At 43.5% G+C, this 25,218-nt stretch overlaps 1 protein-coding gene across 3 annotated transcripts in view; it reads right to left on the minus strand.

Moving 5' to 3' along the window:
- Nucleotides 1-25,218, minus strand: part of FGF14 (fibroblast growth factor 14) — a 605,518-nt gene that overhangs the window by 197,581 nt on the left and 382,719 nt on the right. The gene's annotated exons all lie outside the window — the stretch shown is intronic.

A 25,218-nucleotide genomic window follows, 5' to 3' on the forward strand; every position in this document is an offset into this window, starting at 1 on the left:
AGCCTGGGCTCTGACTCAGGTGTAAGACCAAGCTCCCCCCCCTCCCCGCCCTTCCATCCATACACAAATCAGTCTGACTCGGGTCAGAAAGCACTTGGGGCCCAGGTTCTAGGACTTTTGTAGGGGGTTGAGTCAGAACCTAAGTCCCACTGTGATGCAGATCCAAGCCCAGCCATTTTGCAGTGTGGATGCAGCTCAAGCTGAAAACCTAAGTCACAAAGTCTACGTTGTGCAGTATGTACGCATTAGCACAGCTCTGAGACCTGGGTCCAGCAACTGTAAATCCAGGTTTACAATTCACTGTGGATGCTCAAGGGAAGCCCACAAGCCCAGGTTCCACGGACCCAGGTTTACAACGCAGCATGAACATGCCCAAAGAAACAAACAATTCTACAACAGGTTCATCCATCACACATTAGTGTACAAGATTCATAAACTTCATTAAAGATAAAATTCTCAAGGATGAAAAACATGTACTCTAAAAGGTCTTTAGGGTGGGCTGAAATTCTATAAGAGTTGGGTGCCCAGATTCTTTATCACTCCTTTACTATTACTATAGCAAAGAACATGTAAAATAGCACAAACATTTTATTTTACATAGACCACTTACAGAATGTTGAGTGTGGCTTTTTTCATTTCCTCACAGCTTTATTTACATTTTCTATATTTGTTACTGTAATAGGGCCTGATCCAGAGTCCACTGACGTTAACAGACATTGACTGCAATGGGCTTTGAATGCAGCCAATGTACATCCCAGATATATTTCTGAAATTTAACGCAGACCTAAAGCCAGGGATATTGGAGTGGGTAGTTGTAGAGTACATTACTGAAAATAAAGTCAAGAAGTAGTTCATTTGTTCCTTATTTTGTAAAATGTTCTTCACTGTGAGACTGACCCTGCAGTCCTCATTCAGGAACTGAAGTTAGGTAATAGTTTTACCTAAGTGAAGTCAATGGGAATGGGTCTATTGTAAGCAATTACTTGAGAGTTTAGATATACACATTTAAATTGACAAGTGAGTCTGTGAAATAAGACATAGAAGCTTTTGAACACATGTTGAGGTGGCAAAGGTCTGCAACTAATCTGGTTATGCTATTTCTCCAACCTGTTTTCTAAAGCCTACACAGTTTTGTCAACAAAAGTCAGGTTTGGTTGACAAAACAGTGGATGTGTCCACACAACAATACTCCTCCAGCCAATTTAACTCTCATGCTATGCTAACATCATAAAACAACCTTGATGAACGGCATAGAGCTTTTTGCAACAAAGCTAGAGACACGCAGTTTCAGCATAGACACTGCACTTGCTTGTGGCACCCTAACTGGCCTCCAGGAGGTGTCCCACAGTGCCCATCATGACCGCTCTGTTAAGCAGTTTCTACTCCATTGCCTCGCAGCCAGGTACACAGGCATGCACCTCTCCCCCTTTAAAGCCCCGGGGATTTTTGAAATTCCACTTCCTGTTTGCTCAGCATGGACAGCTCACATCGCATCTTCCCAGCTGACCATGCTGACTTTCCACAACAAACGCTCTCCTGCCTAGAGTACACCAGAGTTGCTGGATCTGCTGGGTTTGTGGGGAGAGGAGGCTGTGCAGTCACAACTCTGATCCAGCCATAGGAACTTTGACACCTATGAGCAAATTGCTCGTGGCATGAATGAGAAGGGGCATGAAAGGGACACGCAGCAGTGCTGGGCTAAGATCGAGGAGCTGAGGCAGGCGTACCAGAAGGCAAGGGCGGCCAACCATTGCTCTGATGCGGTGCCAAAAACACGCCGCTTCTACAAGGAGCTGCATGCCATCCTCAGCGGTGACCCCACCTCCACTGCCAAGAGTCCTGTGGATACTTTGGAGGGACAGGAGGCAGCAGCCAGCAGAGTCAACTCTGAGGATGAAGTGGTGGACAAGGAGGTCAAATTGAAGGAGAATGTGGGACAGGCAACAGGCTCATCAGTGGTGTGGCAAGCCAGGACCTCTTTTTGGCTCCAGAGGGGTCTAGCAAATCCCAGCAGTCCAGCTCTGGCATGCCTGAAGCAGGAGAGGGGAGCTCTGGTTAGCACTCATTTTGCTTTGATAGTGCAGTTACATGAGGTTGAGGTGTCCTTTATTTTGTTACATGGTGCACATGGGAGAAGGGACTGAAATTAACAACACTAGGTACTGTTTGCATCTGCTTCACATTCCCCTGTGTAGCTATGCGGTGGAGGCCCTGCGGAAAAATTTGTTAATCACACTGAGATTTCCCAGGAATCCTCCAAAGAGATCTCTAGGAAATTTTCCTGCAGAAACTTTGCAATCCTCTGCTTAAAATTTCTTGGCAGAGCTGCTTTGTTTCTTCCCCCATTGTAGAAAACTTTGCCATGCCAATCAGCAATTACTTCTGAAGGAACCAAAGCAGCACACAGAGAGCAGCATACAGACCCGGTCGAAAGCCGCATGCATGCAGGAGATGCACCCTTGCATCTTCGGTTACCCTCAGTAGTGTGATTTCAGCTTTGATCACCTTCGCCTGTGAAAATGGTGCCAGTGTTCAGAATAGTGTTCAAAGGCACCTTTACGGATACCCCTCAGAAACCACGCAGACCCTTTGTCCCGTCTTGCATCCTCAGGCTGAAAACTCCATGTTGAGTGTTCTCACTGTGCTTGCCAAGGGAAAGTGGGAAAGAGGTGTATGTAACTTTTATGATTCAAGGCTGTGAGTGCACACAAAATACTAACTCTGTGTATTGTTTCTTTTGTTTATGCAGATGTGCCCTTGAGGGTCAGCTCCTACACACCAGCACAACACCGCCGTTAGATAAGGAGGCGAACGAGGAGGAGTAAGGACAACATGTTTTGCGAAGTACTGCAATCATCAGATGAGAGTGATAGCAAGCACAGAGTGTGGAGAGAGACAATAAACAAAAAACTAGAAATGGATAGCCAGGAGAAGAGACAGGGTCAGGAGTGGATAATAAAGCTCATGGAGGACCAAAGAGAGATGCTGAGGTCCCTGATTGCACTTCAGGCAGAATACAAGCATGCTTGACTCCCCCACCAGGCCATACAGAACTGTCTTCCTTGCCCTCTCCAAGCTCCTCCCACACATTCCTCTCACGTTCCTGGCCCATTGCAGTACCCCTTGCACTCCACGCCTTGGGACATTTTCCATAACAACAGCTAGACTTACACACATCTGTGAGATCCTCACTTCAGAGAGTGCTGCTCAGTGTCATGCCCCTTGTAAGAAATGTTAATGTCTGTACTGCTGTTTAATAGAAATTTTGGCTTGCAAAGACCGTGATTCTTTATTTGTGACCTACAAAGGATGGTTGCAACAGAAATTTATACATGGTGGCAATCGGCACATTTGCAGACTACAATTAATGCTCAGGCAGAAATCATTACAAGGGTCATTCAATGTGGTAAGTAAACAATGTCTGACTCATTTCATTACAGACACATTACTGAGGCTCATTGTTGAAATGCTGCTTCAAAGTCTCCCTGATTCAAATAGCCCCCAATGAGCTCATCTAATAGTGCTGGTGTCTGGCTGCTCAAAATCAGCTGCCAGGTAACCCACTTCAATGCTCCACCCCTGAGGAAATGTTTCCCCCTTGGCTTCACAAATGTTATGCAGAGCACAGCAGGCTGTTATGACCATGGGAATATTTTCCTCATTGAGGTCGAACCTCTGAAAAAGGCAGGACCAGTGACCCTTTAATCTGCCAAACACATTCTGTGGTCATACTGCACCTGTTGAAGCGCTCTTTGCTGCTGTCAAGGTTTCTAGTGTATGGCTTCATGAGCCATGGGAGTAAGCGGGAGGCTGGATCTCCCATCATCACCATGTGCATTTCCACATCTCCTATTGGAATCTTCTGGTCTCGAAAGAAAGTCCCTGCATGCAGCTTTCTATACAGGCCAGCGTTCCTAAACATGTGTGGTTTCAGAGTAGCAGCCATGAGTCATGCACCTTCCCTGACCTCCCCACGCTGATGTAAATGAAATGACCCCAGTGATCCACTAGTGCCATAGAGAAGTAGCCCTTTCTATTGATGTACTCCATCATAAGATGGTCTGGGGCCAAAATTGGAATATGCGTGCCATCTATTGCCCCACTGCTGTTAGGGAATCCCATTGCTGCAAAGCCATCCACTATGTCCTGCACATTGCCCACAGTCACAGTCCTTCGTAGTAGTAGGTGATTAATGGCCCTGCACACTTGCATCACCACAACCCCCATGGTGGACTTTCCAACTCCAAACTGATTCGCAACTGACCAGTAGCAATCTGGAGTTGCCAGCTTCCACACAGCGATCACCACACATCCACTGTTACGGCAGCTCTCATTTTGGTGTCATTGCGCTACAGGCTGGGGGCAAGCTCCACACAGAGCTCAAGAAACGTGGCTTTGCACATATGAAAGTTCTGCAGCCACTGCTCATCATCCCAGACCTACATCACAATCAGATCCCACCACTCAGTGTTTGTTTCCCAAGCCTAGTAGCGACGGTCCACCATGTGTAGCTGCTCTGTGAATGCCAATATCAATCTTGAATTGTTTCTTTCCATGCCACACAGCAGGACAGGCAGCACGGATTCCTGTTCAGGTTTACAGCTCATGAAATACTGCAGGATCAGCCGTGTTGTGTTCCTAACACTTATCACAGGACTAGTGAGCAGTGCAGGATCCATGCTTTCAGGCAGAGATGGGGGGCACAAAGTTTACAGGAGCATTTGAAAAATGGCATGAAATGTAGTCGGAAGCCCTTGGAATTATGGGACAGAGAAAACTGCATTATGTGGGGGTGATCCCTCCCCCATGATGCACTACGATCCACTCCCAGAACTCCTAGCAGAGGAAGGTGATGATCTGCACAATGGTGCACTGCTCTATCTGTGAGTGCCAGAGCACCAACTGTGTACGCACTCTGCCAACACAAGGAACGTGCACAAGTGATGTAATTACAGTGGCTTATGATCATCAACATAACTTAAATCAACTTGACTCTGGAGACATGGCCTAATACACTTTTAAATGATTGCACGTACTTTAGCCCATTCCCGCATAGGCATACAGGCATGTTTAATATTACTTACTGTGAACAGTCCCACTGAAGTCAGTAGAACTAATCAAAGGGCATATGTATTTGCAGGAGCCTGGCCTTTGCAGTTATATGTTAGTTCACCTTTAGAAGCAAGTCCTTCCCTTTGGTGTCTGTCCTTGAAACTATGGAAATCACAAGCTAAGATACAAAAACACAGAAACCTAAGAATTATCATACCAGAGGTCCAACTAGTCCAGTATCCTGTCTTCTGAAGTGGCCAGTACTATCTGCTTCAGGAGAAGGTGAAAGAAAGTCTACGAAACACAACCATCAGATAACCTGTACACAAGGAAAGTTTCTTCCAAACCTCTTTTAATTAGAGGTTGGCTTATGCCCTGGAGCATGAGAGTTTATATCACTTCTGAAACTCTTTGGTTACTTTTCATTTCTTACTATAATTTTGAATAATCATGTTACCCTTTTTAACATCTAACCCTTTTTAAAATGCCGCTAAACGATTTGCCTTAATTATATATTGTGGTAATTAGTTCCACAGACTAACTGTGTTTTGTCTGGAAAAGCATTTCCTTTTATTGGTTTTAAATTGCACTCTCAATTTCATTGAATGTCCCCTTGTTCTTATATTATGATAAAGGATTAAGAAGCTCCCAGAATAGATTCTCTATGCCATTCATTAATTCTGCATATCTTTATCATGTTACCTTTTATTCACCTATCTCTGAAATAAACAGCTCCAACCTTTTCAATCTTTCTTCATATAGGAGTCTTCCCAGGCTTCTAATCACCCTCAACTTTTGTCACTTTACCCTCTCTATTTCTGCTATAACCTATTGAGATGATGTGACCAGATTGGAACATTGGTACACTATTACCTAAAATAATGATTTCCATGAAGGCTTTCTGACCCCAACCTTAATTCCCAATTCACAGAGAGATAATTGAACAAAATGAAAAACCAGCACCAAACCACCTTAACTCTGCCCCCTAACAAAACACTCATAATAACTAAAGTATAACTGACATTTCTTTCACATAGTTTTTCCCTCACAATTATACTTAAAACTTTAATCACAAATTAGCACTTTTAAAAAATTTGCTGAAGTGGTTTTTGTTTTTTCAGGACATGATACACTTTACATTCACAAATTGGCACATGTGTTGTTTGATCTGCTTGTTCAAACACAGGGAAGAAAACAGTGAGGGTTTTTTAAAAAAACAACAACAGAAAACAATAATAAAATCATAGGTTTTAAATAGATCCCTTTTGTGGGAGCCTTTATGCAAAGATACACACTCAAGTTAGCATTTTTGTAAGCTGTCTTGTGTAAAGTTACTCAGTGGTCCCTCAAACTCCCCAGAACTACTCCACCTATTTCCATTCCCTTTCCCCCCCCCTCCCCACAGTTCAAATTCTCCCTGACTCCTTTCATTCATTGCTCAGTACTCCCTTCTCCCTTCCATGGCCATCTATCCACAATATCTCACCTCTCCCCACCATAGTCTCTAGAAGCTCCTTGCTGGGATCTACTCCCTCAGGAAGCCTAATGGTCTAGTTACTCCTCAAAGAGCCTAAATAGTCTTGCCAGGGACTAATAAGCCAACTAAGACTCATGGGGCTGTAGGAGAGGTCTCCAGAAAATGCCAGCTATCCAAGTTCCATCCCACCCACCTCCCACAATATTTCCCCAACCAAATGCCTTTTAACACCCCCGGGCTCTCTCCACATCCCCTGCAATATTCTTTCAACACCACTCTCATGCAACACTCAACCAATTTCTTGCCACCAACCAAAATGTTCCACCCACAATCACTCCATCAAATGACTCTGATCCCCACTTGCCCATTCTGCAAAACCACAGCCACCCCTACCTCTGCTTTGTTATCTATTCACCCCACCAAGGTCTATGGGAGACTTCAAGGGAGGCTCCACTCTGAAAAGGTTAAATAGGCTGGCAATTGCACTTTCTGGCTTTCATGGGGGCAGAGGTGTAGACCCCTTGCAGGTCCTCTGCTCCTGGACTCCAGCTATCAACAGTGACTTGCTGAAGTGTTAAGGACTTTTCTGAAACTACCAGGATTCTGGAGGGGATTGACAGAACTGGGTGAGTTGTGGGGCACTGAACCCAGGGAATCTGGAGGAGATAATGGAGGGGTAGGGAAAGGGAGAGAAAAGGGGAGTCATTGAGCTCAGGTATACATGCACTTTCAGCAAATGTATATCTGCTATGGTTGGATGGAGCAGGGCTCCCCCCATGGCAGACCTCACTTGAGGAAGTCCAGTGGACTGGAGAAACACAAAGACAGCCAGGGAGTAGGGTTGGCTGCAGAGTGGAGATGGGCGGTGCTAGAAAACATGGCTTGGCTGGAAAATGGAGACGGGCAGTGAAGAACATCTGAAGAACCCAGAGCTAGAGACTGCCTGAAACTCTGGGGAGCTGGCCTGGGCAGGAAGTGGGTTAAACAAACCAGCAGAAGTGGTCCAGGAAAAAATCTTTGCATGTCTGTTAAAGACAAATCTAACCCACTAGTTTTCATCCTGTTCCATACTTTTTACAACAGAAAAAAGTTTCAAGCCCCCCCTCCCATGTAGCCATAAAGAAAAGGAGAGTGGTCACGAATCCCCTGAATCTCCTTTCTGAGGAGATTATGCCTTCCAGGATAAGAATGCAGACCTTACCCAACACTCAGGCTTACACCAAACTATACACAGAGCTTTTCTTCCATGAGGCACAGTAGAAACCTGGTATTTTAATAAAAACAAAGAATAATAAAATAATTTAACAGAACATTTGTTCAATTACAGTAAAGGCTGCTAATTCGAGAGAAGATTAAACAGACAGCACAGAACAAATTAGAGCTGGCTAATAAATGGAAAAAATATGTAAAGTTTTTGGTTGTTTTTCATTAAGATTTCAAAAAGGTTGGTCGGCTTTAAAACAAATTCCTTAAAAATAATTAAAAAGCTGTGAAAATGCCAGGTCAGTCCCAGATTCTGCAAAGACTTACACACAGGTTTAACTTTACACACTTTGAGTAGTCCTACTGGAGACAGGGCTGGACAATGGTGAGGCAGAGACAATACAGACCTTCTTCTGCTCCCAGAAAAGTTAGTGGGAAAACTTCCTTTTGATTTTAATGGCACAGGATCAGAGCCTTCATGCCAGTGCTTTGGTCCATGCTCCTGAAGTCCCATGATGAAATCAGAATCTAAACTTTCATTTTAAAAATGTGCCATTTCTAGTCCACACACATCCACAGGCACCGACTTTCCAAAGTGCCGGAGGACGCTCAACCCCCAGCTCTGATCCAGGCCCCGCCCCCACTCCACCCTCATCCCACCTCTTCCCACCCTCATCCACCCTCATCCACCCCCGCCCTGCCTCGTCCTACCTTCACCCACTCCTGCCCTGCCTCTTCCCACCCCTGCTCCACCCCCGCTCCGCTTCTTCCTGCCCAGTTCCGCCCCCCTCTCCCAAGCACACTGCAGCCTTGCTCCTTCCCCCTCGCTCCCAGCCTCCTGCACACTGCGAAACAGCTGTTTGCAGTGGGCGGGAGGCACAGGGAGAGAGGAGGAGGCACTGATCCGCGAGGCCTGCCGGAGGGTGGGAGGCACTGGGGGGAGCTGATAGAGGGGCTGCCAGTGGGTGCTCAGCACCCACCATTTTTTCCCCATGGGTGGTCCAGCTCCGGAGCACCTACGGAGTCGGCGCCTATGCACACACATCATGCAAAGAAAATCTTAAAGATTAGGCACCTGTAAAAGAAAGTGAACAGATTTTCAAAAGTGCTGCAAATTCAAAACTACAATTAAGTCAGTCTTTGTTTCCCCCCTACCTAATCTAGCCAGGGCAGGATTTAGTCCACAATATTTACCTTCTTGGATTTCGCCTCAATTTTACAAACTGTGACAGAATTTTTGTTATTTTTCCAAGTAATTGAAAATCACTCTAAAATGGATTATTGCTCAAGTGTCAAATTTATTTTTATAAGCAACAATAAGGATACCTTGCCTCAGAGCAGAAATCTGGTCTTAATCCTACAATGAGCTTCCTCTAGAGTCAGAACAATTGGCAGAGCATGAAAATATGTAAACTCTTGTACATAGATTGACTAGTATTCTCAAGGGAAGGTTTTTCTAGTCACTATGAAATAGACAAAAAGATAAGAGAAATTGTAATGAATGTATTTGCATTCTCTAGCTCAGATTCATCACAAATCTGAGAGAAGAGCTAATAAAAGGAAGTTTCTTATGGAGTGATACATGTTGCTTCATAATTCATAAATGCTAGTAAAACAGCACTGTACTGAACACTGGAATGGTGACAGGAAGATTCCCAAAACAATAACTGATCTGAGAGAAAAGAGATAGTCTCCTCTCAGAAGTGGCAGCAAGCCTTGCTGAAGTATATATTTCTAAACTACATAAAGAGATACCCACAAAATGTCAACCTCTCATATAAAGGAGTTAAGGGAAATATTTGCCAGTATATCTGTAAGGAATTGTTCTTTTTGGGACAATAGGAGAGAATACTTACTATGTCCTCAAAGTGTCCATTTTACATTCATAGGCATATTATTTTATCATATGTTTAGATACCCTTCATCCTTCATACCATTTAAAACAATGTGTAAATACATGAAATGTATGTGAGTTGCTAAGAAATGATAAAATCCAGGGAGATTCTAGGGAAGTGGATATTTTTTTAATTGAAATCCAGACTATACCACTGAATAAAAACAAGTAGTCTGTCTGCATGTCATAATATTCATACATTTCCAACTGGAGTTTTACATTTATATTTTCTGTAATAAGAAAAGGAGTACTTGTGGCACCTGAGAGACTAACCAATTTATTTGAGCATAAGCTTTCGTGAGCTTATGCTTATACCAGTATAGCAGCATAATTATACTGGTATATTAATGCCAGGAAGTTTCTCAGGGTATGTCTTCACTACCCGCCGCATCGGCGGGCAGCAATCGATCCAGTGGGGATCGATTTATCACGTCAAATTTAGTCGCGATAAATTGGTTAGTCTCTCAGGTGCCACAAGTACTCCTTTTCTTTTTGCGAATACAGACTAACACAGCTGTTACTCTGAAACCTGATTTTCTGTAATGTTAGTTTAATTCACTGAGAAAGGAAGATCAGCCTACTTTAGATGCTTAAGGAATCCAGGTCACACAAAGCCAGAGGTGTTTCCTCTTCTACATTCCAACATATGCTAATTAATTGTGTCTGGGAGAGTCATAGCCACCCATTTTAGCTCAAAAGAAAATGGGAAAAATCCAATTTCCTAGCTAGGGTGAGAAAACAAGTCACTGAGGCTATGTCTACATTACAGCCTATGTCGGCATAACTTATATCACTCAGGGGAGTGAATAAACCACCCTCCGAGCGACATAAGTTACACCGACCTAAGTGCTCATGTGCATAGTGCTATGTCAGTGTGAGAGCTTCTCTCACCGATATAGTTTCTGCCATTCACGGAGATGGCTTTTTTATGCCAACCAGAGAGCTCTCTCCTTTCAGCATAGAGCATCTTAACCAGATGTGCTGCAGCAGCACAGCTGCATCAGTACAGCTGGGCAGCAGCAGTGCTGTATGTATAGACATGGCCTTAGAATGTACACTTAATACACAGCTGACAAGATCAAAAGCCAGTGTTTGAAAAGGACATTTTTAAAGGAGTTTTCCACGGAGGCTGCATTAAAGCAAATGTGTGTGTGTGTATATATATATATAATGCCAAGGAAATTGCACTCTTTGTAACTGTGTCAGCTGCAAACAAAAGATAAGATACCTTTACTAAATGTACCCAGTAATCTTAACCTCAGGTCTTGTCTACACACAAAGTTGCACCAGTTTAACTAAAAGCATATTTAAAAAACTGATTTAGAGCTTATCTACATGTGGAATTAATCAGGGCATTAATAAATTAAACACATTTTAATCAATACATCACAGCACTGTGTGGAGACTTGGGGTTTGTCTACACTGAGCCCTGGTCTACACGGGGTGGTGGTGGGGGATCGATCTAAGTTACGCAACTTCACCTAGTGAATAACGTCGTTGAAGTCAACGTACTTATATCGACTTACCGTGGTGTCTTCACCGCGGTGAGTCGACTGCTGCCACTCCCCTGTCGACTATGCCTGCGCCTCTCACGGCGCTGGAGTACAGGAGTTGACGGGAGAGCGCTCGAGGATCGATTTATCGCGACTAAATTTGACGTGATAAATCGATCCCCACTGGATTGATTGCTGCCCACCGATGCGGCGGGTAGTGAAGACATACCCTGAGAAACTTCCTGGCATTAATATACCAGTATAATTATGCTGCTATACTGGTATAACTCCCCATGTGGACCCTCTCATTCCTAATAACAGTGGCCCTTTTGGGGTTGGCTTATGTTACTTCTAAATGGCCACTGTTATCACAATTCAGAGTGTTCACATGGGAAGTTATACCGGTATAGCTATAGCAGTATAATTATATCGGTGTAGTAATGCTGGTACATTTCCCCATGTAGACAAGCCCTTGGTTTCAAATGTGAAGCAGCTGAAACTAGTGCTTGCACAGCACAGTGTATAATCTTACCTTGTTTAGTTTTATCAATTTATTTACATAGCTATAAATTATGCTGGTGCAACTTTTGCACATAGACAAGGCTTTGCTGACATATACTATATGGGTGTAAACCAATTTTAAACTGATATGTCCCCACAAAGATGTTCTCAGTGGTTACCTCAATTTTTAACTGATTTTTAAACTGATTTTACTTAAACCAGCGCAACTTCTGTGTGTAGACAAATTTCTGAAGTTAACAGTCCTACTTGATTGAGAACACAGAGTCATAGTCCTTGCTCTTGAGTGTGATCAAGCTAGAGAGCTGAATGTGTCAGTGGGCACTGTAAAAAGTAATATAAACATTTTATTATTTTTCTGAGCTTATTTGTAACTCAAGATTTCAGCCAGCAGGAAATACAATATATCAATATAACATAGTACTGCAGTTTACAATCTTTTTAGTTTTCTATATTGTATATTGTCACCTCCTTAATTGCTTTGATTTATCTCATTTTCCCCATATGTAAAATGTGAATGTAGGACGAGTGACAATTATCCATTATATTTTACAGAGGTGGTGGGATATTATCTGATGCTCTTAGTTTATCCATTATATTTAAGACTATAAGGAAAAGAGAAGGCAAGGCTTTTTGGTTATCACATAGTCCCAGAGTGGTAAATACCTTCTCCTGGAACACAGAATAGGGTCATTGAGGGCATTTACAACACAGTGGCTCATCATGCCTTTAAGAGCAAATAGGCACACAAAATACCAGCCTGAGGGTATGTCTACACTACGGAATAAGGTCGAATTTATAGAAGTCGGTTTTTTAGAAATTGGTTTTATATATTCGAGTGTGTGTGTCCCCACAGAAAATGCTCTAAGTGCATTAAGAAAAGGAGTACTTGTGGCACCTTAGAGACTAACCAATTTATTTGAGCAGGAGCTTTCGTGAGCTACAGCTCACTTCATCGGATGCATGCCGTGCAAACTGTAGCAGACTTTATATATACACAGAGAATATGAAAAAATACCTCCTCCCACCCCACTGTCCAGCTGGTAATAGCTTATCTAAAGTGATCATCAGGTGGGCCATTTCCAGCACAAATCCAGGTTTTCTCACCCTCCACCCCCCCACACAGATTCACTCTCCTGCTGGTGATAGCCCATCCAAAGTGACAACTCTTTACACAATGTGCATGATAATAAAGTTGGGCCATTTCCTGCACAAATCTAGGTTCTCTCACCCCCTCACCCCCCTCCCAAAAACCACACACACAAACTCACTATCCTGCTGGTAATAAAATCCAGCCACGAGGAAGTTTGTGTGGAAGGTTGGTTTTTTATGAGAGTATCCATTTTTGAGAGCTCATTCTTAATCTTTCCCTGTTTGCTGTAGAGGATGTTGATCAGGTGATTCCGCAGTTTCTTTGAGAGCGTGTGGCACAAGCTGTCAGCATAGTCTGTGCTGCATGAAAAAACTTGTACAGATACAGACAGACATCATCTTCCTTTCCAAATGCAAACAGATGGACATCGTACCAAAAGGACTGAAGGTAAAAAATCCATTACAATCTACAAACTTTCGCATGCGTAAGGGCACTTTCATGGAACTTTGTGACTTGCTTTCTCCTGCCCTGAAGCGCATGAATACCAAGATGAGAGCAGCCCTCACAGTCGAGAAGCAAGTGGCGATAGCCCTGTGGAAGCTTGCAACGCCAGACAGCTACCGGTCAGTTGGGAATCAATTTGGAGTGGGCAAATCTACTGTTGGGGCTGCTGTGATGCAAGTAGCCCACACAATCAAAGATCTGCTGATATCAAGGGTAGTGACCCTGGGAAATGTGCAGGTCATAGTGGATGGCTTTGCTGCAATGGAATTCCCTAACTGTAGTGAGGTCATAGACGGAACCCATATCCCTATCTTGGCACCGGAGCACCAAGCCGCCGAGTATATAAACCGCAAGGGGTACTTTTCAATAGTGCTGCAAGCTCTGGTGGATCACAAGAGATGTTTCACCAACATCAACGTAGGATGGCCGGAAAAGGTACATGACGCTCGCATCTTCAGCAACTCTGGTCTGTTTCAAAAGCTGCAGGAAGGGACTTTATTCCCAGACCAAGAACAGACCCGTTGGGGATGTTGAAATGCCTATAGTTATCCTTTGGGACCCAGCCTACCCCTTAATGCCATGGCTCATGAAGCTGTACACAGGCAGCCTGGACAGTAGTCAGGAGCTGTTCAACTACAGGCTGAGCAAGTGCAGAACGGTGGTAGAATGTGCATTTGGACGTTTAAAGGCGCGCTGGCGCAGTTTACTGACTCGCTTAGACCTCAGCAAAACCAATATTCCCACTGTTATTACTGCTTGCTGTGTGCTCCACAATATCTGTGAGAGTAAGGGGGAGACGTTTATGGCGGGGTGGGAGGTTGAGGCAAATCGCCTGGCTGCTGGTTACGCGCAGCCAGACACCAGGGTGGTTAGAAGAGCACAGGAGGGCGCAGTACGCATCAGAGAAGCTTTGAAAACCAGTTTCATGACTGGCCAGGCTACGGTCTGAAAGTTCTGTTTGTTTCTCCTTGACGAAACCCCCCGCCCCTTGGTTCACTCTACTTCCCTGTAAGCTAACCACCCTCCCCTCCTCCCTTCGATCACCGCTTGAAGAGGCAATAAAGTCATTGTTGCTTCACATTCATGCATTCTTTATTCATTCATCACACAAATAGGGGGATGACTACCAAGGTAGCCCAGGAGGGGTGGTGGAGGAGGGAAGGAAAATGCCACACAGCACTTTAAAAGTTTACAACTTTAAAATTTATTGAATGCCAGCCTTCTTTTTTTTGGGCAATCCTCTGTGGCGGGGTGGCTGGTTGACCGGTGGCCCCTCCACCGCATTCTTGGGCGTCTGGGTGTGGAGGCTATGGAACTTGGGGAGGAGGGCGGTTGGTTACACAGGTGCTGTAGTGGCAGTCTGTGCTCCAGCTGCTTTTGCTGCAGCTCCACCATACACTGGAGCATACTGGTTTGATCCTCCAGCAGCCTCAGCATTGAATCCTGCCTCCTCTCATCACACTGCCGCCACATTTGAGCTTCAGCCCTGTCTTCAGCCCGCCACTTACTCTCTTCAGCCCGCCACCTCTCCTCCCGGTCATTTTGTGCTTTCCTGCACTCTGACATTATTTGCCTCCACGCATTCGTCTGTGCTCTGTCAGTGTGGGAGGACAGCATGAGCTTGGAGAACATTTCATCTCGAGTGCGTTTTTTTTTCTTTCTAAGCTTCACTAGCCTCTGGGAAGGAGAAGATCCTGTGATCATTGAAACACATGCAGCTAGTGGAGGAAAAAAAAGGGACAGCGGTATTTAAAAAGACACATTTTATAAAACAGTGGCTACACTCTTTCAGGGTAAACCTTGCTGTTAACATTACATACATAGCACATGTGCTTTCGTTACAAGGTCGCATTTTGCCTCCCCCCACCGCGTGGCTACCCCCTCAACCCTCCCCCCTCCCTGTGGCTAACAGCAGGGAACATTTCTGTTTAGCCACAGGCAAACAGCCCAGCAGGAATGGGCTCCTCTGGGTGTCCCCTGAAGAAAAGCACTCTATTTCAACCAGGTGACCATGAATTATATCTCACTCTCCTGAGGATAACACAGACAGATAAAGAACGGATGTTGTTGGAATGCCAGCAAACATACACTGCAATGCTTTGTTGTACAATGATTCCCCAGTACGTGTTACTGGCCTGGAGTGGTAAAGTGTCCTACCATGAAGGACGCAATAAGGCTGCCCTCCCCAGAAACCTTTTGCAAAGGCTTTGGGAGTATATCCAGGAGAGCCGCGAATACCAGAGCAAAGTAATCCTTTCACATGCTTGCTTTTAAACCATGTATAGTATTTTAAAAGGTACACTCACCGGAGGTCCCTTCTCCGCCTGCTGGGTCCAGGAGGCAGCCTTGGGTGGGTTCGGGGGGTACTGGCTCCAGGTCCAGGGTGAGAAACAGTTCCTGGCTGTCGGGAAAACCGGTTTCTCCGCTTGCTTGCTGTGAGCTATCTACAACCTCCTCCTCCTCCTCATCATCTTCTTTGTCCCCAAAACCTGCTTCCGTATTGCCTCCATCTCCATTGAAGGAGTCAAACAACACGGCTGGGGTAGTGGTGGCTGAACCCCCTAAAATGGCATGCAGCTCATCATAGAAGCGGCATGTTTGGGGCTCTGACCCGGAGTGGCCGTTCGCCTCTCTGGTTTTCTGGTAGGCTTGCCTCAGTTCCTTCAGTTTCACGCGGCACTACTTCGGGTCCCTGTTATGGCCTCTGTCCTTCATGCCCTAGGAGATTTTGACAAAGGTTTTGGCATTTCGAAAACTGGAACGGAGTTCTGATAGCACAGATTTCTCTCCCCATACAGCGATCAGATCCCGTACCTCCCGTTCGGTCCATGCTGGAGCTCTTTTGCGATTCTGGGACTCCATCATGGTCACCTCTGCTGATGAGCTCTGCATGGTCACCTGCAGCTTGCCACGCTGGCCAAACAGGAAATGAGATTCAAAAGTTCGCGGTTCTTTTCCTGTCTATCTGGTCAGTGCATCTGAGTTGAGAGTGCTGTCCAGAGCAGTCAAAATGGAGCACTCTGGGATAGCTCCCGGAGGCCAATACCGTCGAATTGTGTCCACAGTACCCCAAATTCGAGCTGGCAAGGCCGATTTAAGCGCTAATCCACTTGTCAGGGGTGGAGTAAGGAAATCGATTTTAAGAGCCCTTTAAGTCGAAATAAAGGGCTTCATTGTGTAGACGGGTGCAGGTTTACATTGATTTAATGCTGCTAAATTCGACCTAAAGTCTTAGTGTAGACCAGGACTGAGGGTCTCTGTAAGTATGTTAATTGATTCTCACCTGAACATCACAAGGTGAGCAGGAAGGATAATTTATTTAAAGGCATAGACACAGAAAAAACACTGTCTGGCAGGATACAAGGGCAGGATGCTGTGCAGCTGACAAAAGGGTCAGAACACTGTTTTTTTCTGTGAATCATGCAATAAAATAATAGAAGAGAAAGCAATTGGGTAAGACTGCATTCTAACTTTGGAAAAGTGAATCTAGATATTTTTATTTAGACAATCATTTATATGTGTTTAAAATCCATCTCTTTCTATTTTCAAATAAACGTTGATTTACAAGTTATGTGGGTCTATGTTTCAAACATCCACAATATCCTTCCTTCTCTGAAGGAGAAAAGCACCTACACTCCTTGCTTGGAGGGACCAGCAAGGTGAATAGTTCTGGAACCTAGGCCATCTGCTCTTGTCTTGGTTCAAGGGCAAGGAATGAGGGACCCTCTCCCAGCAGTGTTGCAAATGTCAATGGCAGGGTGACATTGAGAGATATGGGGGAAATGCTGAGAGATGACGGAGGAACAACAAAGAGATGTGGCCCTGCAGATTGGCACAGTTCAAGGCAACTGTACCTGTCTTTCCCCTACATGGTCCACCAATGCTACCTACTCTAGGCTTCTGGCTTCTCAGCCATCACCTCTCTTGGATCCAGTGTTTCTCTTTCTCTCCTGACTGGGATTTTTCCAGGCTGCATAGTTCCCTGCCTACATTGTGATATTCTCAGTAATCCAGACTGACTAAATGGACGAGTGTCTGTGCTTTGCTTTTCTCTCTCCAGGAACAGACAAGTTAACACACAGCTCTTTATAAGCCAGTACATTTATTCTAAAGTGAAGGCATTACAGAGAAAACATAAAAACTATAAAGGTTCACATAGGCATGCTAAAAAGCTTACCAGAGGTCACCCAGCAGTCTTGTGGGCCCTCAGCAGGCCAAAGGCCTTCCAAACCTTCCCAGAAAAGATCGGGCCCCCCTTGGACAGAAGGTCCTGTCTGGTTGCTGGATCAGAAAGCAAGCCCTGAGTCAGTTTAAACTTGGGCTATTTATCTCAAAGCCTTTTCTTTATCTGTTGGACTCTGAACCAGATCCTCTGCAGGTGGTGCTACCTCTCTGAAGGTGTTATAACCTGAGTTAATTTGCCTAATCACCCCCATCCTCTTAATTTCTGGAAGAGCCATGGTTACCCTTCGCCATGAAATTACATACAATCCCTGTCCCACATGATACATAAACATAACAGTGTAAGATCTCCCAAAGATATTGCAGGAAAATGCCATCTCTGTCACATAGATGGTAACACAGCATATTTACCTACTTCACAGCTGTGCTCCCAGTAAGGCAATGTCTAAATTCTTGAATGCCGTAATGCAGGATCCAGCCTTTAATTAACAATAGTAAAGCACTTTCCACTAGCCCCATGTATAGTGTAGTGTATAGCTGCATCGTCCGAGGAACAGGTCAGAGGGCAGATTGTGTTTGGGGGTCAGATTTTTAAAGCTATGTAGGTGGCTAAATATGCAACTAGGCAATGAGCGGGGTTTACTAAAACACCTAGGTGCCCAAATACTTTTGAAAATCCCACTAAGTGCCTATTATCTGCATCTTTAGGAACCCAAATACCTTTACAAATCTGGCTCAGTTACACAGTCATCCTCCCCTGCCCTCGCCCACTACAGGGACACAGCTCAGTACCTGGGGCAATGTATGTGCCTTTTGCACACCAAGATCAGAAGAAGAGCTCTGTGTAAGCTCAAAAGCTTGTCTCTCTCACCAACAGAAGTTGATCCAATAAAAGATATTACCTCACCCACCCTGTCTTTCTAATTCCTTGGGACCAATTCAGCTACAACACTGCAAACAGTCTTGCACACCAGCACAGTTACACTGACATGCATTGGTGAAAGGGGGTGAAGCCAAGTCTCAACTCACTTGGATGGGAGGGGAAATAGCTGTTCTGCAAAGCTTGTTTCCTCCCCTCATGCTTCAATCCATAATGCAACAGGGCAGGGGAGTAAAGGGGTGCCTTATGGCCCCTTATAGTCCTGCATGGGTACACAGAATGGGCCCCAATCTGACCCTTCAAAATCTTTTCATACAGCAGTGCAACTAATGTTTAAATACTGTGGTGACTGTATATTTGGTTAAGTTTTCAAATATTCTGTCTTGTTCACTGATGGAACACTAGAGCTGGTCTTTAGTGATGGACTGATCCTGCAAGATTCTGAACGATTGGAGAAGGAGTTGGAAATATTTGTGCTCACTTCAAGGTGATGAAGTAAAATTGTGGTTACAATCTGAGCACTGTGTAAGAGGAAAGATCAGAAAGCCAGAGAGTCCATCACAACATGTAATGGGCAGTTGTTTGATGGATGCAACAGACACATTTCATTAGCTGGTTTCAGAGTAGCAGCCGTGTTAGTCTGTATTTGCAAAAAGAAAAGGAGTACTTGTGGCACTTTAGAGACTAACAAATTTATTTGAGCATAAGCTACAGCTCGCTTCATCGGGTGCATGCAGTGGAAAATACAGTGGGGAGATCTTATATACACAGATAACATGAAACAATGGGTGTTACCATACACACTGTAACAAGAGTGATCAGGTAAGGTAAGCTATTACCAGCAGCAGACTGGGGGGGAAGGGTGTGAAGCGGGGGAACCTTATGTAGTGATAATCAAGGTGGGCCAGTTCCAGCAGTTGACAAGAACGTGTGAGGAACAGTGGGGTGGGGAATAAACATGGGGAAATAGTTTTACTTTGTGTAATGACACATCCACTTCCAGTCTTTATTCAAGCCTAAGTTAATTGTATCCAGTTTGCAAATTAATTTCAATTCAGCAGTCTCTCGTTGGAGTCTGTTTTTGAAGTTTTTTTGTTGAAGAATTGCCACTTTTAGGTCTGTAATCGAGTGACCAAAGAGATTGAAGTGTTCTCCAACTGGTTTTTGAATGTTATAATTCTTGACGTCTTATTTGTGTCCATTTATTCTTTTACATAGAGACTGTCCAGTCTGGCCAATGTACATAGCAGAGGGGCATTGCTGGCACATGATGGCATATATCACATTGGTAGATGTGCAGGTGAACGAGCTTCTGATAGTGTGGCTGATGTGATTAGGTCCTATGATGGTGTCCCCTGAATAGATATGTGGACTGCTGGAAATGGCCCACCTTGATTATCACTACATAAGGTTCCTCCCCGCCCCCCTCCGGCTCTCCTGCTGGTAATAGCTCAACTTACCTGATCACTCTTGTTACAGTGTGTATGGTAACACCCATTGTTTCACGTTCTTTGTGTATATAAAATCTCCCCACTGTATTTTCCACTGCATGCATCCAATGAAGTGAGCTGTAGCTCACGAAAGCTTATGCTCAAATAAATTTGTTAGTCTCTAAGGTGACACAAGTACTCCTCTTCTTATTTCATTTGCTGACACTTTCAAAGCTTTGTTTATTTTTAAAACTTTTAGGAGCATTGGGGCAGATTCTAATCTATATATCTCCAAATTAGTAGATTTACACTGGTGGAACAGATTAGAATCTGTCCCATGGTCATTAATTGATGTGATATTGTGGGTTACACTGGCATTAATTAGAAGTGTGCATCCAAAGTGACAACACACTTGATTTGTAGCCCTTCTTCTGGCACCTTTGCAATACTCTGGCAGTGCAAAAAGGCCAGGAAACTGAAACCGGTCTTAACAGGGTAAGTAGGGATTCCTCTAGAACCTAGAGCTACACCGTCTACTCCTAGCTCCATTCCTTCCCCACAGCATTGAGCTCATGGCTGGAAATTCTTGCACTCTGGTGATGGCCCCAGGTTGCATGATGAGGCAATTGCCACACAACACAGGTTATAGCAATCCCAATGCTGCTCAAATTTACAAGAGCTGATCTTGTCTCCAGCTGCCTTCAGGATTGGGGGAGTTGAAAAGCAGTTTTTCATCACCTTTCTTCCCACCCTTGAGAACCAAAGTTAACTGATATATTTCCTAGGATCTGCATTTTGTGCTTTTCTTTGCTTTAAAGCTGACTACTTACTCCTACTGGGTGGTATAAAATGATGAGACAGATCAATATTTTAAGTCCCTTTCTTGCTTTAGAAATAACAAAGCTCCTTCCTTCGCTAAATCAGTAGATATTCAAAGGCATGATAAGACAAATACTTTTATGTATAGGAGCCTGTGAACAATTACATATTATTCCTTCAAAGTTTTTTCTTCACCTGCCCCCAATACTTTATTTGAATTTATATTATTTTCTGTGATGGAAAGCTCACATCTCTTTAGGTTTTCATTGCATCACCATGCTAATATATTGTGTTTGCCTGTTATTGCTTAGTGAAATCTATTACAAAGTCCATAAGAAATACAATTATTAAAATCAGTTCTTTGATCCTCTGCTTAGCTTCCCTTCCTCTGTAATCCCTTTACCAAGTCCTGAGCTGCATCAAAGCTAGCTGTAAATTTTAGCACCCCATTGCATTTTCCCATTTATATTTTTTGTCTGAATTGTAACACCAATTTCAATTATATTTCACATAGACTTTAGACTTTTTGGTAGAAATAACATTCACCACAAATAGCGTAGCTCATGCTGGAAGCTTTTGAAATTTTAACAATTAATACTATGTAGTGAACTTCTTGGTTGATATGTGAGATCTCCTGCTTGCTTTACTCACTACTCCTGTAAATAAGGAAAGCAAGATGTAGTCCACAGTATCTGTCCTGTGTTCTCTCTCAGTCTTGAAGATGTATCAGTATAAAAGTCCTGACCAATACAAGCATATTTAAAGTGTTAAAAATCAGCCCTGTGTTTTCTAAAAGTAAAGAGTACTCAGAGCAGGGGCTGTGTTTTACACTGACATATTGGTTACTAACCTTTATAATATTTACTATTACCAATGATAATAGCATGAATAAGCTTAGCTCAGTGACCTGATTTCTTACCATCATCCTACAAATCTAAATTAGAAAGTATTTGGTCATAAAGATCAATTGTTACTCATCACAATTGTTTGTGATGAGTAACACAGCTCCATAACTTATAGTGCAATTATCTGATTTGCCAGCAGTGGACACTGTTTCACTAGTTATCAACTAAGACATTGCAAGAAAGTCTGCCAGGCAAGTTGGCAAACTTCTGCTTTTACTTCTAAAATGGTGCAGGAGCCTGGATTACCTGTGCTGATCAAAACCTTGGAGAGATTCTGATTTTTTTTGAATTTGTACGTTATCAGACAATGTGAATTTGTTTTTTTATTATATACTGTCTTGTTCAGTATTTCTTCAGTATTTTCATTTTAAATCATAACACATAATGAGTTCAATACTGGCTGTGTGGCACAAAGTGAAAGGCCCCCTCAAAGAAGCATGGGTAGCTAGAGAAGCTGTAATTCTTACAAGTGTCTACTTTGTATTGCTTTTATAAAAATATTTATTACATTTGATGACGTGAACTAATGGGCTCTATCCTGCACATGTACACTAGCAGTCAGGACCAACACTGATCAGCCAATATGTTTCTTTCTTTCATAATGCCATTACTCAAAAGACAAACGGCACACTGTTCCCAGGTCACCCATCCTTTCAGGCCAGGCACCAGCAGGAAGAAGACAATCAGCTAGAAGAACATGTCTGTGAGGCATCTGGAGAGATCTGAGACAGGCAGGGAGCTGATGACAGAGGCCCGGATTCAGGAAAGCATCCCTATTCAAGCAAGCACTTCAGCATGTTTTGGTGCTTCCCTAAATCCGCCTAAGTGTACAAGTGGGTAAAGAGAGGAAGTGAATCAGCTATGACAAAGAGGGTGATTTTGGGGCACTCTACAATGTTTTGGAAGGATTAGCTAAGGATCAGCAATTGGTAGAGGGCTTTAATGCCTGCTGGGGGAAAAATGTGAACTGAAGAAGAGCACTGTAAGGGTTTCATCGCAGATTATATGAATTATCTTCTTAGGAAGTATTACAACATTTAAGGAAATCATCTTCTAATCTCAACATTCAAATAACACTTTAAGCTCCCCACATACATTTCCATTCCTCTATCGAGACTATTATATACATACAATGATCATTACATAGCATGTAATATTTTACTAGTATAATAGTCTGGCAAAAGTGACTGAAGAGTTCTCTCTGTATATCTTAAAGGTCTGACAAAAATGTGTGCAAAGGAGATATCCAAAAAGTCTGCTGTAATAATGCTTTCTCTATTCCAATAGATTTTTTAAATATCTATTTCACACATACTGTACCCTCGAAGTCTGACAAAGAGGTACTTTTTCAGTCATTTTGAACATTTTAAATTCCATTTCAACATTACATTGCATCATATTTTTGTTATCCTCTTCCATTTCACCCCATTTACACGCTTCAGTGTCTCCCTTTTCTCTTTGCATTCTTCCAACCTCCCCTCTGGTTTCTCTTCAGTCATGTTTATTTTTTTTTTAATTTAAAAACCCACCACTCTGTCTTCCTCTCACAAGTCCTCATCACTGTATTTTGAAACCAGCCTCTCCTTTATCTCCTTCTCTCAGCATTAAGGTGAGATCTACACTACAAAGCTATGTCAGTGAGAGGTGTGAAAAAAAAACATATCCTGTAGCCAAAGTAGCTATGCTGGCAAACCCCACAGTGTAGATGCGACTATGCCAACAGAACAGTACTTCTGTTAACAAAGCTAATGTTCAGGAAGGTGGTGTTACCATGCCAGCAGAACTACTTCTGTCATCATTCACTGCATCTACACTAGGGGGCTCTCCTGTTATTCTTTTACCAGTTCAGCTCTACTGGAAAGGCATCTGTAGCATAATAGACAAGCTCTCCAAACTACCTGTGTACACTTGTGTGTATATATATATATGCACACACACACACTGATCTAAGTGGGTCTTAGATCTTTCACTATTTGAAAATCTGGCAGATACTTTAATAAAGCATTTGCCTGTCATCAATGAAGAACCACAGAGAAACACAAGAAGGAGCTGAGCAACCTGAAATAATAATGTTACTTTGTGAAATTCAAGCCACTTTAGTGCTTTAAAGTCAGCTGGGTACGGGCCGGTACTGGCGGCCACTTTTTACCAGTGCGCCATCCTGGCCCGTACCGGCTCACTTTCACCCCTGAGTATAACACTGTTGCAAAAAAAGCAAACATCACTCTGGTGTATATTAGCAGCTGTGTTGTAAGCAAGATACAAGAACTAATTCTTCCATTCTACTCCACGATGGTCAGGCCTCAGCTGGAGTATTGTGTCCAGTTCTGGGTGTCACATTTTAGGAAAGATGTGGACAAATTGGAGAAAGTCCAGAGGAGAGCAACAAAAATGATCAAAGGTCTAGAAAACATGATCTGTGAGGGAAGATTGAAAAAACTGGGTTTGGTTAGTCTGGAGAAGAGAAGGCTGCGAGGGGACATGATAACAGTTTTCAAGTACATAAAAGGTTGTTATAAGGAGCAGGGTGAAAAATTGATCTCGTTAACCTCTGAGGATAGGAAAAGAAGCAATGGGCTTAAATTGCAGCAAGGGAGGTTTAGGAAGGACATTAGGAAAACTTCCTGTCAGAGTATTTAAGCACTGGAACAAATTGCCTAGGGAGGTTGTGGAATCTCCATCATTGGAGGTTTTTAAGGAGAGGTTAGACAAACACCTCTTAGGAATGGTGTAAGTATTATGTAGTCCTGCCTTGAGTGCAGAGGACTGGATTAGATGACCTACTGAGGTCCCTTCCAGTCCTACACTTCTATGATTCCCCAGATTTAGTAATTTCTCCAGCTCCTGTTTTTGTTTCCTTAAAGAATACTGGATGCAATTCCCATGTGAAGTTGCTTTCAATCCATATTTTAAAACATGTGGGTTAGATTGTGGCATTTAACTACAGCTATGAAAATTCGACAGCCCTGAGAAGGGGAGGGTGTGTAGCTGCTCTACCCCAAGAAGCACTCCACAGGGATTGTGTGCAATGTCTCCTAAAGCTTCCTGGCATGAAGAGGGAGTTTGCATACTGAACTATCCTTTGGGATGGTGCCACCTGTCCTCTTGTGACTGACCAGCTCAGTGGGTCAGTTTGGGTGGGGGAGAAAAATGATCCCACCTCTTCCCTGCTACCCTTAGGGCTGCACATTTGGGTTGCAAAAAGGGAACAGTGCAGGATTGTCAAATCCCTGGCCATTTAGTTGGGAGGGTACAATGGGGCGGGAGGGGTGAAGGCTGCTTGTACACCCATGCTAGCGACCAGAGCAATCTGGTCCTGAAAGTTCAGAATACTCTATATAGCATACATCTGAGAGATATGTTGTCAACATAAATACATGTGCAGGAAAGGCTACAAGATTAAAACAGGGTTCCCATTCAGAAGATGGGCAGGGTAATCCAATAGCTCCATTCCACATCTACTGTCTATGATTGTCTGCCTGTATTTGTAGTTTCTTCTTCCCTCTTTGGCTGTTTTTCTTTTTCTTTTTTGTTTTTTGAAGGAGGGCCTGAAGGAAGTAGTGATCCTCAGGTCTAAGTAACTGCATATATGAAAGTCAGTGAGGAAATTCTTTTCAAGCGTTGTCAGTGCCTCTCAAACTATTCAAAAGAAAGAGCTATTACTAGCTTTCAACAATTATTATAGCAGTGCTTGAGTATTTTAAAACCAAGCAAGGAAATCCAAGATATTGCAGGTGATATAAAAATAGAAAAGCCTAGTTTACATT

This window comes from Lepidochelys kempii, chromosome 1 (genome assembly GCF_965140285.1).
Source record: "Lepidochelys kempii isolate rLepKem1 chromosome 1, rLepKem1.hap1, whole genome shotgun sequence".
Lineage (NCBI taxonomy): Eukaryota > Metazoa > Chordata > Testudines > Cheloniidae > Lepidochelys > Lepidochelys kempii.